Below are 18306 nucleotides of genomic sequence, written 5' to 3' on the forward strand. Positions count from 1 at the left end.
CCGTGCACTAGGGATACATTAAGGGTGCAGGTGTAGCATATTAAACACCTAAATCCAAGATAGGGAATGCTAAGCTAAAGAGTAAAGTTATGTTAGTTAGGGGAAGGGACTGTGTGACATGATCACAAATTCAGTCGTGTTTTCTAATTGAAGCATACAGAACGTCTCAGTACTTAATGGCATAACTCTGGTATTAAATTGTGCAGTCATAAATGAACAAAATATGACTTGTAATAATATTTCGAAAAATCATTCTTTGAGGAGATATTTTCCTTTTTGTGTTTCTCTAATTTTTCACTACCTTGCAGAATGACAGTAATTACATAGATAATGACGCTACATCAAATCTGATTGTACATGTCGGACATTCTTGTTTTTAGTCTTCAGAGTACGTTTAATATTTGGCTTAATTCAGTTAAGGTATTTGAAAATTTTGAATATAGACGGTGTGAAATTTTTTTGTACATTTAATTTATGTGTATAGTACAACTCGTTAGATTTCACAAAAATCATTAATATAATTCACTTTTCGATGGTTTTCCCAGATATGAAAATATCTTTATAGTATGGTATAAAATGATGATTTAGTGTTAATGTGTTTTAAATTGATATTTTTAAGAGCGAAATAAACGAAGAACAACCAGTTAGAAAATAAAACAATTTATTTTATTTCACAATTCAAAGTTTCTCATTCAAAGATAAAAATGGTTATTCTTGATTATTTCAAATCTATACATCTTCTAAAAAAACTGACTCTAAATAATGAAAATATTGTCTGACAGGATATCCAACGATTTTTCGAATTGCACATCGGCTTTGGCTTAGAATAGGCTTAGAATATACATATGCAGTCTTAGTGGTTTTTATACTGTAGGGTAGTGAAATGTTGGAAAAACACATGTGATATAAATCCTGAATAAATTAATTTTTCGAAAAAAAGAAGTTTAAAACCATTTTAGTTTAGATTTTGCAGTTTGGCCCTTAATAAAATTACGTTTGTGTTTTTTTTTAATTATTTAAGTAAACGAATGTAATATCTATAAAGTATTTCACCACTATCAAAATAACTTACTGCTTCGTGACTTCTAATTTGAAGCCACGTCCATGAATGTTATGTTTCCGGCGTTTCGGCATGCCTTGATGTAGCCATCCTGAAGGGCGAGTAACAACAGGAGGTCTGGTGTTCTGGCACAGAATTAGTATGGGGCCATTTGCAGCTGGACTGTGGTTGGTCCCTGGAGGTGGCCATGATTGGAGGGCGTTATGGCCAGTTAGGATGCATCTGCTCTGTAGGTGCAGCAAGCAGGGACGGCTGCAGGGCAGGCAAGCCGGGCTACCTCCCAGGGTCCCTCGTCGGTGCCTGTAGTTTTTATATCTCTAAGTGTTCTGTTAAAAATGCGAACGTTAATGGGAAAAAGAAGATTAAATTTTTATTATCTTGTAATATAATGTGCTGATCTTATTTAAATTCATGATTTCGTATTAGAAAAACTTTCATAATATTTTATTGCCAAGTATAACGGAGTGATCATACCGGCAATTTGATCTTAAGCATTTACAAAACTGAACCGAGGATAATTTATCAGGGAAGAATATCAAAATATCCTAAGATAAATTAACAAAACCATCTTCGGAATTTAAGTTCCAGGTTGGGTTGCAAATGTTTGAAAGTGTAAATTTTTCAAAATTTCCGGGGGAGGAACTCCAAAAAAGTAAACAACCCGGGCCCCCGCATAGTCCGGGGCCAGTACTGTCCGCAAGCTTGACTGTGGCTAATGCTTGGGTGGTGAACTTTGAAGATTATGATGAAACTAAGAAATACAGGTATTACTTAATCTGTAGCCATCTTCTCTGTTGAAATTATTGGTGTCTACTGAGGGGGGGGGGGGGATTTAAGTTGTTAATCACCTTTGAGGATGGCTGAAATAAGGTCCACGAGCCAAGTACTTTTTCTGGCTACGAAAGTCTACGTTCTAGACTATCAACGTAAATTATTATAATTGAGTAATCCGTGTTCCTGACTGAAAAAAATGCTCAGGATCAATTATTTGTGAGATCAGGGATTTGGCAGCGACGTTTTTACGGAGGTGAGACTTTTTCATGCATAGCCGCGCGTATTGATATGCTAATTCAGGTTTCTCCCAGGCCCGAACTTTATAAGCTCCTGAGTTGTCCGTTTCGTAACTGGTTGGATGGCGTTCTCAGCGTCGCATTATCTGACCCTTTTTTTTTCTTCAAAAGAAGGATAAGTACATTTCAATGGTGATATTTAACGTATCCGCTTAATGACTGTATTTAAAATACATTTCTAAGAACTTTAGCAAAAAATGGTATCTCATTAAAAGTTCTAGCGCTATAATGTAACATATGCAAATAAATAAAATGGTAAAAAATGCGATCTGTACGTTTTGGAATGTTTCCTTGAATTACTGGGTCGCATTCACACATGTTTGGTGATTAAACTAATCTTATAAATAACACTTTTGCTTAGTTTTAGTAATTCCTGAGAATTTAATATTATGATTGTAGGCTTACGGTGTTAAAGCAAGGTCGTTAAGCATTTAAAAATTTAGTTTCCAGTATTGATAGTTATCGAGGGGATTTCGTCACGCCCCCGATTGAGACACAACTGGCAAAAGCTCTTCACTTACTATTGAAAAACAGCAAACATGTCCATGCTTTTCCCGGGAAATCAAACAAGGATTCCTCGCAGTTTAAATTGTTTCGAGCAGAAGTCGTCTAAGAATAAACATTCAAGCATTTTGGAGGCCATCATACTCATCTAACGTTCCACTACAGAAAATCTGACTTCATAAATTGGCGCCCAACCGACTACGACTTCGGCTATCACAAGACACTTGAAAAAATATTTCTATCTTATACTTAAAAATTATTTACATTAATAAAATATTATCATGCATATTTCCCATACAGTGAATATCTAAAACCAGAAGATATTCACAGGAAAAAAGTGACGTTGCTTACAAGCTTATGTACACTTGATAAACAAAGGAGCTCATTTGCTATTTGTTACGAAACGAGCTTTAATTTTTCTCACATAATTAATTATTTAATTTTTTTCCTTAAAGGCTACCGCCAGAAGCTTGCTGTCGATGATAAAACTTACGACAGTGGCATTAACGGCTGATCGTACTGAAGTGGATGGTAAACCTGAGTCGCCGCGAAGTGAAGTTGCCACCATCGAAACATTAGCGTAAAAATATTAAAACAGCTGCAAGGGACAGCATAAGGTTTATTTTCCACCCGTGACGCTTGTGTCATTCATACGGCCTTCCGGTTTGCGGTTGCACTCTCTGAAGATACCTGATGGATGTTTTTCTTAGATCATCACTTACAAAAATCTCTTTTTAGGTAGATTTTGAAGAAAGACTGCCTATTTAAGTTGTTATGGTACGGCTTCAGGAAACTTTTTACTTAGTTTATCTTTTCGTTTGATATTCCTTAGAAACCTAAAATACATAGTTTACTCAAGCAATATTATCTTTTTTGGTCAGAATTTCGCACAAAAATACTTCCAGACTGAAAAAAAAATATAGCTATGAAAATTCTTTATCGAGTTTGTTAATGGCAAAAATCAGACCAAGGGGATAGGTTTTTCAAAAACTAAGAAATCAGTATAACTGCTTCAGTATAAAAATATTGCATAAATTTAAAGTTATTGTACACCCTACGATTATTACTAAAAACTTTTGTAAGATAGGTTTTTTGATAGGTCTGCTGGTTGCCTTGAATAGAAAACATTCGAATAATTTAGCTCACGAAATATGCTAGAATTTTTGATCGAATCTTTTGGAATATTCAAGAACGTATATGGCGAATTTTACCCAACGTTTACAGAATGCTCCTTAGTTTTCTCAAATTTCCAGAGTTTTTCGTAATGTCCCAAAATAAAAGTGTACTTATAAATCTACCTGCGCCTGTAGACCGGGTCAAAAAATTTTTTTATTTTTGTTTGTTTGAAATTTTAAGTTATTTGAAGAAAGACTGGCACGGAATCAATTTAAAACGCAGCTATAATATAACTTATGATTATCTGGTACCGAAACAGGTTTTTGTTTGTTTTAATTCACTTTGTATTTAGAATTTTCTCACTTGTAAAATATTGAGTTGTTCACATTTGCAAAGGAGCAGACACCAAACGACTAAAGTGGTGGTATTTGTTGATTTGTCGGAAATTTCTACTTGAAAAACAGATACATTAATCAAAATTTACATTTCACAATTTAATTTTTGTCGTGCAGAATCAGGAAAATTACTGGCGATAAAAATTAAAAATATCTAAGGTGTTGTAGATGCATTTTTACAACGTAATGCACATAAAACTGAAGTGGAAATACCAAACCAGTTACAAATATAGTTTTGGTTGAGCGGTATGTGTGATCAGACATGCTAGTATGAGTTTAACTTGAAACATATATTTATTTTTTCGCAGAAAGCACTGAACGGCAATAACACTGTGCAACGATAAGAATAATGTCAGTTTGAATAAATTTTTGATGTGTAACGTCTTAGCTCTCGGTATACGGCATTTGGTGGGAGTAATATCGCGAATGTGACGGAAGTGGAACGGTGCTGCCATCTGTGGCGGATGACGCAAACTTAAGTTCACAAAGCCAAAGGGAAACTTCATAGTGTTAAACGTTTAATTAATTAAAACATATGGGCAGTATTTTTTCTTCTATCGGAGCCGTTTCATTATATAGTTTAAAATTTCTGTCTGCTAGTGTAATAATTCAGTAATCGGCGCAGGTGCTCCGGCAGCAAATTCTAGCGGCGAGTGCGGAAATACGCGTGATTCGCGTCAGTAAACCAATAAAGGTATTTTAAAACACAATTTGCGTGTATATATCACGCTCGGAATTATTTTAAAGAATTCTACGTTAAATTTCGTGTCCGAGTTTCGTGTTATAAGTGTATTTGCAGCATGATAACACATGAATTTGCTCATTACCGAGGTTAAATGTAACACATCTTTGGCGAGTACTGAAATACTTGCTCACATTGTTTTTTATGATTAATCCACAGCAGCACCAAAAAATTAAAATCCTTATAACAGCTTGCTGGAAAATTATAGTGGCTTTAGATCAGTTAGTGTTAACGTATTTTACTAAATAATCTTGTTGTTTAATTTATTTAACAATAATTTTAAATTGCTTTATTGACTTTGAAAATTGTTGTTCTTTCATTATTATGACACAAAATATTTATTTTTATAACATTAAATTTATATTTTATAATAAAATTGATTACTTATGGAATTTGTCAAGTTATGTTGGATTTGTATTTTTTGTTTCCAATTTCGTTTTGATAATAACTTTTCAACTTCATTTAAACTGCTTGAATGTTTAAGTATAGATATATTTTTTATTTTGCTTAGTTCCTTAATGTCTCCATTATAATAGTTAATGATCTAGGGCCAACGATTTGTTCATTAATGCTCGCGCGTTATTTTAGTAGCTCTTCAACGGTCTTTAAGAAATGCGTAGACTGTACTGAAACGTTTCTGAGAATACACACAAAGCCACATTTTGTCCTTTATCACGAAAGCGTAATAATCTCTCGAACACTCATTTCACATTCAAATGAGCTCCATGATACCTCGCTATGTTTCCTCATTATTGTAATCTGCTTTTGATAAAACAATCAGAAATATGTTTTTTTACGAGGAAAAGTATCGATTTCACGTCGTATGTGATAAGATTCAAGTACGGCTTTCCACTCTTTCCGCGAGCGATAAGATACTCCAAACAAAACGTTATTTTTTTTTTTAAAGACGCAAGTGATAGTGAATGCCACAGAATACGCACAGGTTGTATACTGCGGCAGCTGTAGACGAGCGCGATAGTGTGTATTGTAATCAGCACAGGTGGTAGAGAGGCCGAGGCAGTCTTGTGTTCGGCATGTGCGCTGACACTGCGACTATCGCGATCCTTGTTGATTGGCGCAGCGCCGCCCAGGGCGCGCGGAACTTCTCTTGAAGCGGCCTGAAGGTCCCGGCTGTTGCGGATAGGGCTGCAACATCGCTCTTGAAACCATCGGTATTAAGAGGCCATGTCACAAATTTGCGCTCCTATCTATATCAATGTTATTTTAAAAGGCAGTTTTTCTCAAAGTCTATAAGAGGTAGGGGTCAGAAATTTTGCCTACTGAAAGTATACAATACATTTAACATAACCGCTTTTTTCAAATTTAGTTATCATATCATATATTATTTCTGTGATGAAAAAAATATAATCAATATTTTGATTTGTCCAGATACAGTGAAATTTTGCTTATATTTATAATTATTTAGCAAAAACTGAAAAGGCCATTGAAATGTATTGTACATTACCTTCCGATCAGTGTCTTCATGATCATGATGGGTTTAAAAACCTGGTTGTAATCAAGTCTTTAACTATTTCATGACAACATTTATACTTAATAATTTGGAGATAGGCCTTTTCTATCCTAAGCCCCTGAGCTTTTACTATCTGGTCTGGCGACCGACCTGACACTCTTCAACCACCCCAAGGGTCTCCGATTGCACATCCGATAAAAAAAAAGCTGTTCGTTCATTTGTTTTTGTGTCACAGACTTCACACATTTATGCCAAGGGAATATTCCGCTGATGTGACGCCATACGAATGTATTATTCGCGACCATACAACTTTTTTGTTTGTCATCGGGAAGAAATGTTCATTTTGAATTGAGCATTTTTAAATGTCAGCGTAGAATATGCTTATCTGCCCATTTTGTTTCTTCCCATAATAATGAGTAAAGTTAACATTGTCATAGACATTTTAATATATTCGTTTGCCGTCCAAGTAAAACTGTCACACTATATCACACGTAAATATATATTTTACTAATTTGTTAGTTGTCATTTTATTTAAGTTAAAAATAACAGTATTCAAAAACTATTACTTAATAGTCCAGAAAAGAGATTGAGTTATTATTCATTTAATAGGGGTTTAAAATATGGTACTACATACATATTATATATATTATACATATATTATCTTGTTGTCTTATTTGTAACTTTACTGGAAGAATGGCATTTGGTATGTATGTTAACTCACAATGAAAATACTTCAGAAGTACTCAACAGTGAACAACCTAGGCCCTATACTAATTTCATTATGTTCATGGAAATATAATTGAAATTACTAATAATGAACTGTATGTGTTTCACGTAGAGATATCGTACGAACTGTATGTGGTACAGACCAACATTTGCTAAGGCTCTGAAAATACTTAATTTCAGTTAATGTGTGGAGAATATTAAAAGTTAGAAATAATGATATATATAAAACAATGCAAAGTTATCAGCATAAAAATAGAAGTTATTTTTACGTAGCGCCTATTGGAATGAATATTTTGTGTTGAATTATGTGGCATGATTAATATTCTCTTATGGTATGTGTGTTTTGTTAAAATCTTATAAAACATAACTTACTGTTGAAGGATTTTCATTTATTTTTTTTGTTATGATCTTATTTAAACAAGTTTTAATTATATTACACATGTCTATTTTAAAAGCATTTTAATGTATACTTATAGAATTGTAATAGGCTTTATACGGACTCTCAAAATGCATGTGAGTATCTATAATTATCTACATCACCATTATGGCCGTTTCACAAGATCAAATATTTATTGAATTCAATCAGTTGCATTCATTGTACATGATTTTCAATTTGTACATTGAATTCAATACAAATTGAAGATGTTATTCAACTAAGCTTATTAACTTATAAGTATTTTGTTTGTCCAGTACATAAAAGTAAAAGATTCTTTATTATTTAAATAATGAGCATCTATAAGCAATAACGTTTTCTAAATATTTACATAAACATAATGAAATCTAATTTTTCAATACTTTATATCTAAGATCACATCAACGGCAGTATTATGTAATCAATGAGGTAATGAAATATCTTTAAAATATATTTTCTCCTCTGTAAAGTAAATTTGTGATACAGCCCTCTTAATGTTAGTCTAGTGAGTTATTTCGTCTTCTAATATGCTACAGCAATATATAAAACTAAGTTTTGTTAGTGTTTTAGTCTTTTGTAATGTTAAAGTGTAATGTAATCAATTCATTTTTTTTTGTAAATTCTTATTCAAAAACATACATAATAAGATAAATAGTAATATTTGTAAATTTAGATTCTTTGAAACAACATCGATAAGAGGTTCTCCTACCACTGTTAAACTGTATGATGGTGCATTGTAAAAAATTAGGTAGTCTGACTTAATTGAGATTGTATTTAGATTGTGTGTAATGCATATGCAATATCTAAGCATAAGAATTTATGTTATTATCCTTTTAAAACGTTTCACTATGAATTTCGTATACTTCTTAATGTCAACTAACATTATTTTTTCACGGAATATTACATCCAGATAAAGAATAATTACCACATGTTTGAAGATTAATTGTATTCCGATACATTTAAAGTATTAAAATTTTTAGATACGACTCATACTACAGTTTTAAATGTGAGATTTCTTGATTCTGAATCCCTGCATCCGCAATTTCCTAGTGAGCCGCCGGTCAGATTGTCATCCTCTCAGATTGTCGAGGAACCAGATACATTTTTCGTCGAGTTATCTGGCGGTATAGTAGCTTTATCACGCGCTGCGGTTACAGTTACTTCGGTTGAATAAGCCACTAAATCTCACTGTTAAAAGAGAGAACTTCTATACCAGAATATTGGAAATAAAAATTTACTGACACGGCCTCTTAACAACATGGATGTTGACACGAAAAAGCACCGATGTTAAAAAAAAAACATCACTCTGAAAAACAACACAACGATGTTTTTCCGAAGTTTAAACATATTTTAGAAATATCAGAAAAATCAAGTTTTAAGATGAATAAAGACAACAACAGTATAATAATCAAGTAATAATATAATACACAATATTACAATCCCTGCAATATTAACATGAAACCTAGAAATTATATAATTAAGAACACAGGCTACCGTGACCAGTGTCACTAACTACAAGACGTGTCCACAAAGTAGGTTCTCTGAGTTCGTTTACAGAAACAAACCACAATTTTATGGAAATATATATTGCAACAGACACAGTAAGTGTTAAGCTATTTTCGACGTGTAACATCGGTATACGGCATTTGGTATGGGTAATTTCGTGAATGGAACATAAGTCGCATTGAATGGAAATGTGCTACCACGGTGCTGCCATCTGTGGCTGATGGCGCGCATCTAAGTTCAAGCTTTGAATATATATACTGTATAGAAGTCGCCAGCCCAGGTTAAAATTTCTAATACGGTTTTGAAGTAGTTGGTTAATTCACCGCCGTAATCGCCACCATCTCTAGGGCATCGATTTGTGGTGGTCCCTAGCGGACAAGTGTCGAACTCTTCAAACACCCCTTCCCCCTCCTGTTGAACGACCTTGAGCTGCAGTGAATGATAGTTGGGGGTGCGGGGAAGGACAGCGGGCGACAGTGCTGCGCTCTAACGTGTAAATAACTAAGACGATACAGGGCGTTACGGCAGCGCACTGCAGCGGTGAAGTTCCCAAGCTGCTCATCATACGCTTCTGAAAAATGTAGAGTAAATCCTATCCACTCGCGACTTCTATACAGTATATATATTCAAAGGTTCAAGCCAAATGGAAACTTTATAGCATTAAAGGTTTAATGATTTTAAACAATATTGACAGTATTTTAATATTATTCCTTTTCGAAAACCAGGTTCAAAATCATTGTTTCATGTTTTTTTGAGTCTTTTTTAGCTTCTATCGGTGCCGTTTTATTATATTGTTTAAAATTTAGCTCTGCAAAATAATGTTTCTATAGACGACGTAGCTTCTCCGGCAGCGAATTCTAGCGGCGGGTACGGAAACTGTGATTTGCAACCAGAAATTCAATCGGAACCACAATTTGCGTATATTTATCTCGCACAGCATTATTTTAAGAAATTCTAACGTTACTATTTGCGTCCAAGTTTCGTATTATAAGTGTATTTGCAACATGAGAACACATGAATTTGCTCGTTGCGATTGTTAGATGTTACACATCTCTGGCGAGTACTGAAAGACTCGCTCATAAATACAAACACACATTAAAATATTCGCCACCGTAATTTTAAAAAAAAATGTCATCTTGGGATCAACTTTCGAACACCTGAGTCGTAGAGATCTGCTACCTGAGAATAGAACCACCGTGTGAAAACAATGTCCGCCTCTCTGTTACTTTCAAAACGCTGACCGGACAGAAATTTCTTGAGTTGAAGGAAAAGTTTGAAATCACCGGGACCATCGATAGATGGCCTCCCACTGCGCTTCTCAGCGTGCATACCTTGTCGACCTGCTGAAGATTGTCTGCACCAGCGACGCACCGACTGCTTGCTCCTGACGTTCAGGCCCACAATGCATTTCGATCGGCGCTGTGCTTGGTTCTGACCGCACTCCACAGCCGGCGGGAGCTGGGGCAAGAGCCACCATCCCCAACGCCCGCGACGATGCTTCCGAGAGAACGCGGTAGGTGCCGCTAGTGCGTGCCCCATTCATTCTGCGTCAGTTGCTCTGTCCCGGGTTCCCGGGTAAGTGATGGGTGTAACATTTTGTGTTTTAATCTCAAATAAGTCACGTATTTAATGAATTGTCAAATAATAATTAAGTACAGGTTGGCTCGGTTCGTATAAAACTTTTACAAACGAGTCAATCATTTATAAACAAAATTGAACACGTTAAAACTTTTCAATAAAATATTCGAGCTAGCAAAATAGTCATGTTTAATTTAGAAAAGACTAAAATATTTCAGCTTGTTTCCGCCCGGGATCGAACCGGGGACCTTGCGCGTGTGAGGCGCACGTGATAACCACTACACTACGGAAACCTGTTGAAATTGTGGGCTGAAATATAGTTAGATATAAGTGTGTGGACACGATAACTGCCGCAATTTTTCACAACTCTCTTTCAAACGGATACATGAAATCTAATTGTGGAAAATCTAGATTGAGTTCTTTAATGGACAATTTCTAGCCAAAGGTGTAGAAATGGGGAAGGTTTTATGAAAAACAGAAAAATCACTGTAACTCCCATATTATGGAAAATATCACATCAGTTCGGACGTATTCTAACTTGTAGTAATAATACCAAAAATTTTGGTCCAAATTTTTTTTTGATACGACCAACCATAACTGCGTGGGGTGGAAAAAAACAAGGGCTGGAGGACAAAAATAATCATAACTGTTGGTAGGCACTCCATCGAATTCGTTCAAAGTATTTGTAAATCTTATAATTTTTATCTGAAACTTTTATCCTAAACGATTTTTGATAAGACAAACCATTGCTGTTAAAGGGTTGAAAAAAAAGTTTTTAAATAACAAAAAAATTTTAAAATCCACACCTTGTACACTATTAAATCCATTTATTTTTATTATATTCAACTTTCGTCGAATTTTTTTTATATTACCAACTATTACTGCATGGGGTGGAAAGTAACAGGGTTTGAAAGACAAAAAAAAAATCACAACTCCCTTAATATGCACACCATTAAATCCTTTCGTATTATTTGTAAACCGAATAAATATTATATATAACTTTTGTATGAAACAATTTTTTATACCACCAACCATAACAGCAAGGGGTGGAAAAATCAAGGTTTGGAATACAAACAAAATTCATGACTCCCTTAGTAAGGGCAAAATCAAATCTGTTCAAATTGTTTGTAAATCTTGCTGCAAGGGGTTGAAATAACAAGGGTAGAATTTAACAATAATTCTTTATTTCATACCATGTACTTACACTATTAAATTCGTTATAATTTATTGTAAAACCTTTAATTATTATCTAAAACATTTGTCTAATAATTTTTTCATACGACTTACAATGACTGCAAGGGGTGGAATAAACAGGGGTTGAATGACAAAAAATTCATAACTCCCTTATTTGCCACACTATCAAATCCATTAATTTTTTTTTGTAAATCTTATAATTTTATCTACATTTTTCTGCGACAATTTAGGATAAAAAAACACGGGGTTGAGAAAACCTGGGATTGGAAAATAAAATAAATAAAACTTCCCAACCATGTAAACTACCGAATCCATTTTTTTTTACTTTCTAAATTTTGACTAAAACTATTGTTAAAATAAATCTATATCTTACCAACCATTACTGCAAGGGGTGGAAATAACAAGGTTTGAAAGTAAAAAAAAAAAAAATAGTTACTTTTTAAAATAGATTTGCTATCAGGTCCGTTTAATTTATTGTATTAATCATAAACTTCATCTAAAACTTTGGCTGAAACAATTTTGAAGAAAGGAATTATTACCATAATATTAGGGGTTAAAATTTAAAAAAATATATTCAAAATTTCTTAGAATAAAATTTCTTAGAATAAAATTTATTCGAATTTATTTCAAACCATATTAATATTAGCTTAAACCTTGGTTCAAAGAAAATTTTTAAACGACCAAGTTATTAGTGAAAGGGATTAAAAATAGTGTTCGAAAGTTAAAATAATTAAATAATTACCTTATTTGGCATATACTATGAAATTCTTACTAAGTTATTCAATGGTGGATACATTGAGTTAAAAATAGTATTAATTTTTCCGATGTATGGAAAATAAGCAAATATTTAATCGATCATTTTGACTATTGGAGAACATAAATGTGTTATGTACATAAGTTCTTTAAATGTTCTAAAAGTTTATAGAAGTTTCCAAAATATTTCAGATGAAGTAAGTACAACTCGAAATCTTCCTACGCCTGTAGGCTGTGCCGAAAGGGATTTTTTTCATGTTGCAAATGAACTTTTTAATTCGAAACTCGGACACGAAATTATACGTAGAATTCTTTAAAATAATGCCGAGCGTGATAAAAAAAAATACCGACAATAAAATAATCGCTTTTAAAATACCGAAATTTCTGAAAACGAATCACACAGATACATTCTGCACCCGCCGCTAGAATTCGCTGCCTGAATCGTTAACGTTGATTGCCACCATTAAACACAGATAGCAATAGTAGCACGAAATTTTAAACTATTATTGGAAAAACTCCGTCTTTGGACGTCATTTTGACGAGGAATTTTATTAAAATACGCCCAGCTTTTTAAAATTCTTAAAACACTTAATTCTAAAAAGTTTCCGTACACGTTACAAGTTAAACATCTATGGCATTACTAAAACATTAACCTGAAACATTTTAAAACACATATTTTAACACTAAGTGTATTTTTGCTTAAACGACTGAAATCAGTCTGTGAACACTTTCTACAAACAAACCTTAACCTTATAAAGCTGATTAAACATTATTATATCATAATGTTATTAAAAATTTAAAACATTTCAGTGACAATATTTGAACCTTGCCGCTTGAGCTTACCAAGCGCGCGCGTTCTACCGCCGTGTTAGAAGTCTCTTGGGACTTTAAAAAGGAGAATATGTTTTATAATAAGTGTAATGCCTATTTTCTTAGGTATTTTAAAACTTGTGATTACTTTTTATTATGACTATTTTAGTTTACCAAATATATTCCAAGGTAGTTTCACTATCATAAAGTTTCATTTGGCACACCGATAAGTTTGATATGTTTCCTAATGTTTACTAATGTGACTATATACGGCTTTATGTTGATACACGTGGGTCCGCCATCTATGACACATTTACGTTAATCGAATACCATTCAATTTTCACAGAATTACTCCTACCAAGTACCGTATACCGAGAATTACACATAAAAAACACACGGATCACATGTCGTAGAACTGTCATAAGTTTAGATCACGTTACTTAGAACTAGCATAACTTAGAAACACACAACTTAGAACTGTCATAACAAACGCCAAACAACGGGCAACCGTCGTAACATAGAAACACACAAAGACGAACCTCATAACTTAGAACTATCACAAGTTAGAACAACATAACTTACAACAGGAATAACGTAGAAAATTCTATCTTGTATCTTTCTATAAATGTGTTTTTATTTTCAGTTGCGTGCTTATAAAGTAATGCCGGCACCCTTCGTAGGCCGACGTCGCCCGGGCAAAGTGACGAGGGGCGAGGAACAAATTGTTGAGCAGCTTCGCGAACGAGCAGGGAACTCGGGATGTCTGGTAGCGCGGTGGGGAGAGGTCTGTTCGCCGGCCCGTGTGGTAAGGGGGGCTTGTTTATGCCCGGCCGGAGAAAGAGGCTTGTCGCGGGGGTCTCGCAATCTCGAGATGGCCATCGCGCGACCCGCGGACTCAGGGAGTGGCGGCCCCGCGCTGCGAACAGGTTCGTTTCCTTCCACCCCCCCCCCCTGCCCCTGGGAGCTTACACTGCTGGCGACGTGCCGACGGCGAGTGTGTCCTCCGCCCAAGAGTTCTCCGGGCCACTCGTGATGGACGGCCTCTTCGAGTCGTCATGGCATAGTCGTCCAACTCGGACACCCTGCCACGGCGCTAGTATGAGTCGCAGAAGGAAAAAATGCATGTTTTGTCTCCATTTAAAACTCGGATCATATCCAGGCGGGAAGCCACTGTTAGTTACACTCTACCCTTTGTCCTTAAAATAAGTCCAATTTTCAATGGTATACTATAACAGTTTAATTTGGACTATTAACAACAATCATGTATAAATTGAAGGTAAACTAACATACTATTTATTAAAAATGTTCCATATGCGCACCTTTAGCTATACAGCACACATCCAACCTAAAGTGCAATTGTTCCCACTCTTTGGTTAACACGTCCGGAGTAATAGAAGCAACAGTCTCTTAAATTCTTTGTCTCAACTCTGGAAAATCACTAGGTAGAGGCGGAACGTAAGACTTTTTTAAAAAAAAAAAATCCCCAAAGGAAAAAAAAAATCGCATGACGTTATGCCAGGTGAAAGTGGAGGCCAGCGAAAAAGAGCTCTTGTCGTTTTGACCATTACAATCAATCCAACGGTCAGGGACTTCGATAATTAAACTTTAAATGAAACACACGTTGAAATGAAATTACAGATTCACTCTTAGAAAATTGCAGAACACAAAACGCTGTATGCTCAGGAGTCGCAATTTTGCGTAGGTGGCACTGCAAACGAGAAAACAAAATAGCCAGACTCGCGCAAGCGCTGATCCTGCTCTTTAATTGTGGCCTTGAACCACAACTCTACAACGCTTACAGTTGATACTATTAAGATTTATAACTGGAATATTATTTTATGGACATACTGTACTACTTACTTAAAAATATTCAAACCAACATGTTTATTTGTAATTAAATATATCTAACATAAAATCAATGTTGATATCAAAAGAGTAATCGGATTTTTCTTTTATATCACTATTTTCGGGGGTTTATTTATACATGGCTATTTATGTAAGGTTAAGATAATTTTGCTCGCAACACAAACTTTTTTTATAGCAATAGTAGCCAAATTCGACATTAGAAATTTCCTGCTCTATTTCAGTGACAATGAAAATTTGCTTTTACACTCAAACACACACACACACACGAGAGAATTCATTCTATTTGCTCTAGTGTCTGCCAATCAGAGGAGGGGTCTCGTGCCATTGGCTACTTTATCGGTCGGTCATGCATGGCCTCCTCTCATTTGCTGTTGTTGGCCAATCGGAGTTAGACCCTGTGTGGCTTCTGTCTTTTTGATTTTTGCTGTTGTTCGTTTTTGTTTTTCCGTAAGTGGTGACCATGCTTTACTCAGCATATAGCTTTTTTTTAGCGGCATCTTATAGACAGGCTTGTAGCTTGAAGCTTCGTTGTGTTTTCACGCCAGACAACTTGAGCTCAAAACCTTTCGTTCGTCAGGCCACTTCATCATTTTCAAGCCACCACTACGCACACTGTTGACCTGGCGTGAAATTTTCCTGTTAGTTTTTTCCCTACTAGTTATTCATATTATAGCTTTGAGGTAAATGAATATCTTTACGGGTACAGCGCCCAAAATCATAATTTGTGGAAGATGCAATAGCATAACAATAAAGCGCTTTTTGATAATTTTTTGTTTTGTTTTTGTACCGAACTAGTTTTAGTTTAAAAGTTGTAAATATATGTAGCACTAAAAGGGAAACATTGCAATAAATTATTAAAATAAAAAAATATAAACTTTTAATTTTAGGTAATATCTATTGATAGTAAATTATTTTCACTGCGCATGTGTTGTTTCATTTGCTTACAGAAGATTTCACAAAATTAGTAATAAATACAATGCAAAAAATTCTATATTAATAGTATTTTAGGTATTCTAAAAAAGATTTTTAATCATTTAAGTCCAAAAAATGTGTTATTGTGAATGTTTGTGCGTAGTTTTAACTAGCATGTTTATGCCTTCAATTTCTAACAGCTATTGCCATTAAAGTTTTATTAAGATTACTTTTGTAAATGGCTTTAATGTGGAATTAGTATCCACGTAGTTTTTCATTTCTGATAATGATATGAATGGGATTAAAATGTCTGTGTTTGTAACAAAAATTATTATATTAAAATTTTAAAAAAATTAAGGAATATACAAACTTTGCTTATTTTATATTCCCTTCTAATTTCTGGACTTTAACTTCATAAACATGCTTATAACGATGTATACTGCTACAGTGCAAAACGTTTCTGGCTTGTAAATGGTAGTCGAAAGTATTCTAAATTATAAGAGTAGGCCTAAGTATGGTGTGCCAATCGCTGGTGTCTTATTTTGACTTGACCTCTGGATTGATTTAGTTTTTATCTTATTGTTACAACTGTTTTGAAGATATGATGATGATTATTATTATGTACTAAAATCTACTATAAACTATCATTACTTCAATTTTTATCGTAAAGAAAAAAAATTGGTTTGTAAATTGATAAATAAATCCCATGTAACGGCAATACGATACTGCACTTTTAAAGTTGTTTTTAAAATTAGATTCAAACTGTTTTTCAACAATCAGTTCTGTGTTGTCGTCAACCTGGGAATAAGTATGACAATTATCAGCTAGCATAGCATGTTCTCGCTTTATTTATCCCACTAAGTATTTGTGCTTGCTGCTGGACTTAAAACAAAAAAATTCGTTGGAACAGCTAGTTGTCTATAATTTCTATTGCTGTATCACATAACAAACTTGTCATAATTAAAGGATTATAAATAATTAAAGGATTATAAATTATCTTCACTGCATGCACTGCAAGTTATGATCCACATGCTTTCCATCAGGGTCGCAAATCTGTAGGATTCACAGAACTTTGGGGGGGGGGGGGGGGGGGAAGAGAGAATTTTGGCACACGGGGTTAACCGACACGTCATATTTGGATACGGTGCTTGTATGTTGTATACTGCCCATATTTTGTCTCACATGCATGCAATAAGCAGAAAACTTTAAAGTATACAGAAATTTTTTCATAAGACATAGTGTTGACGTTAAACCCGTTTCACAGTCACGCTTTTACAAGCGCAAACAGGCCCTTCATAATACCTGGGGGGCCAGACCCCCCTCCCCCAGGGATCTTCGCCCATACTTGCCATTGATGAGTGACCGACCAGTTGATGCGTCAGTTTGCTCTCGTGTTTTCTGCGTACCGCGGACAAGCGGCATTTCTTATTTATCGGTCGAGCTTCAAGTTCCATCGAGGATTTGTAAACATTTGTGTTCGATTGTGATAACCACGCGACTTCTCTTGACAGCTGATAGAAATGTTTATCTGAACATGATAGATAGTTGTGCAATATGAACAGCGTATTGATGCTACTTATTGTTGGTTGTATTCGTTTAGGAGATAATGTTAACTATCATGCTGTTAAGACAACTGGCTACACTGACAAGTCAACTCGGCAGATGACCCAAATTCTTCATAACATTAATTTTCTTCTTTATTGTGAAGTTTTTATATTGAAGCGTAAACTATTTTTTACAATAATAAAATTTACGGTAATACAATTTACAGTTTACAGTAATACAGTTTTAGAATAATAATTTTACAGTTATAATAATGAACATTCAAATTTCGCGCTATCACTAAGCGGCAACTTTAATTGATCTACGCCATTGGATAACGGTTTGTTTGACCGTTTGTTTGACACATCTTGAATGTCTACAGGCCAGCGACAAACACCTTTATACAATCTAACCCAGTCATGTGCAACACGAAGAGAAAGTAAAATGTGATTGCAGCCAATAAAAAAAATATATTTAATTAAAAAGGGAAATGTTTTTGAAATTAGCTTGGCACTGGAAAGTTGAGAATTTTGCAGGTCTGTAGATACAATGAATAGATTTATGTAGACAGTTTACATTAAGCTGGCGTGTTAGAATGTAAAGATAATTTAAAAATTATTATCACTCATTATATTTAAACGTCTTCTTT

General features: G+C 34.5%; 1 protein-coding gene and 1 non-coding gene across 2 annotated transcripts in view; one reads left to right on the forward strand and one right to left on the reverse strand.

Annotated features, from left to right (window-relative positions):
• Positions 1-18306, forward strand: part of LOC134546366 (zinc finger protein ush) — a 598990-nt gene that overhangs the window by 70732 nt on the left and 509952 nt on the right. The gene's annotated exons all lie outside the window — the stretch shown is intronic.
• Positions 10801-10873, reverse strand: Trnav-cac (transfer RNA valine (anticodon CAC)). Its single transcript has one exon. It is a non-coding gene; the product is annotated as a tRNA-Val (tRNA).

The sequence above is a fragment of the Bacillus rossius genome, chromosome 1, assembly GCF_032445375.1.
Source record: "Bacillus rossius redtenbacheri isolate Brsri chromosome 1, Brsri_v3, whole genome shotgun sequence".
Classification (NCBI taxonomy): domain Eukaryota; kingdom Metazoa; phylum Arthropoda; class Insecta; order Phasmatodea; family Bacillidae; genus Bacillus; species Bacillus rossius.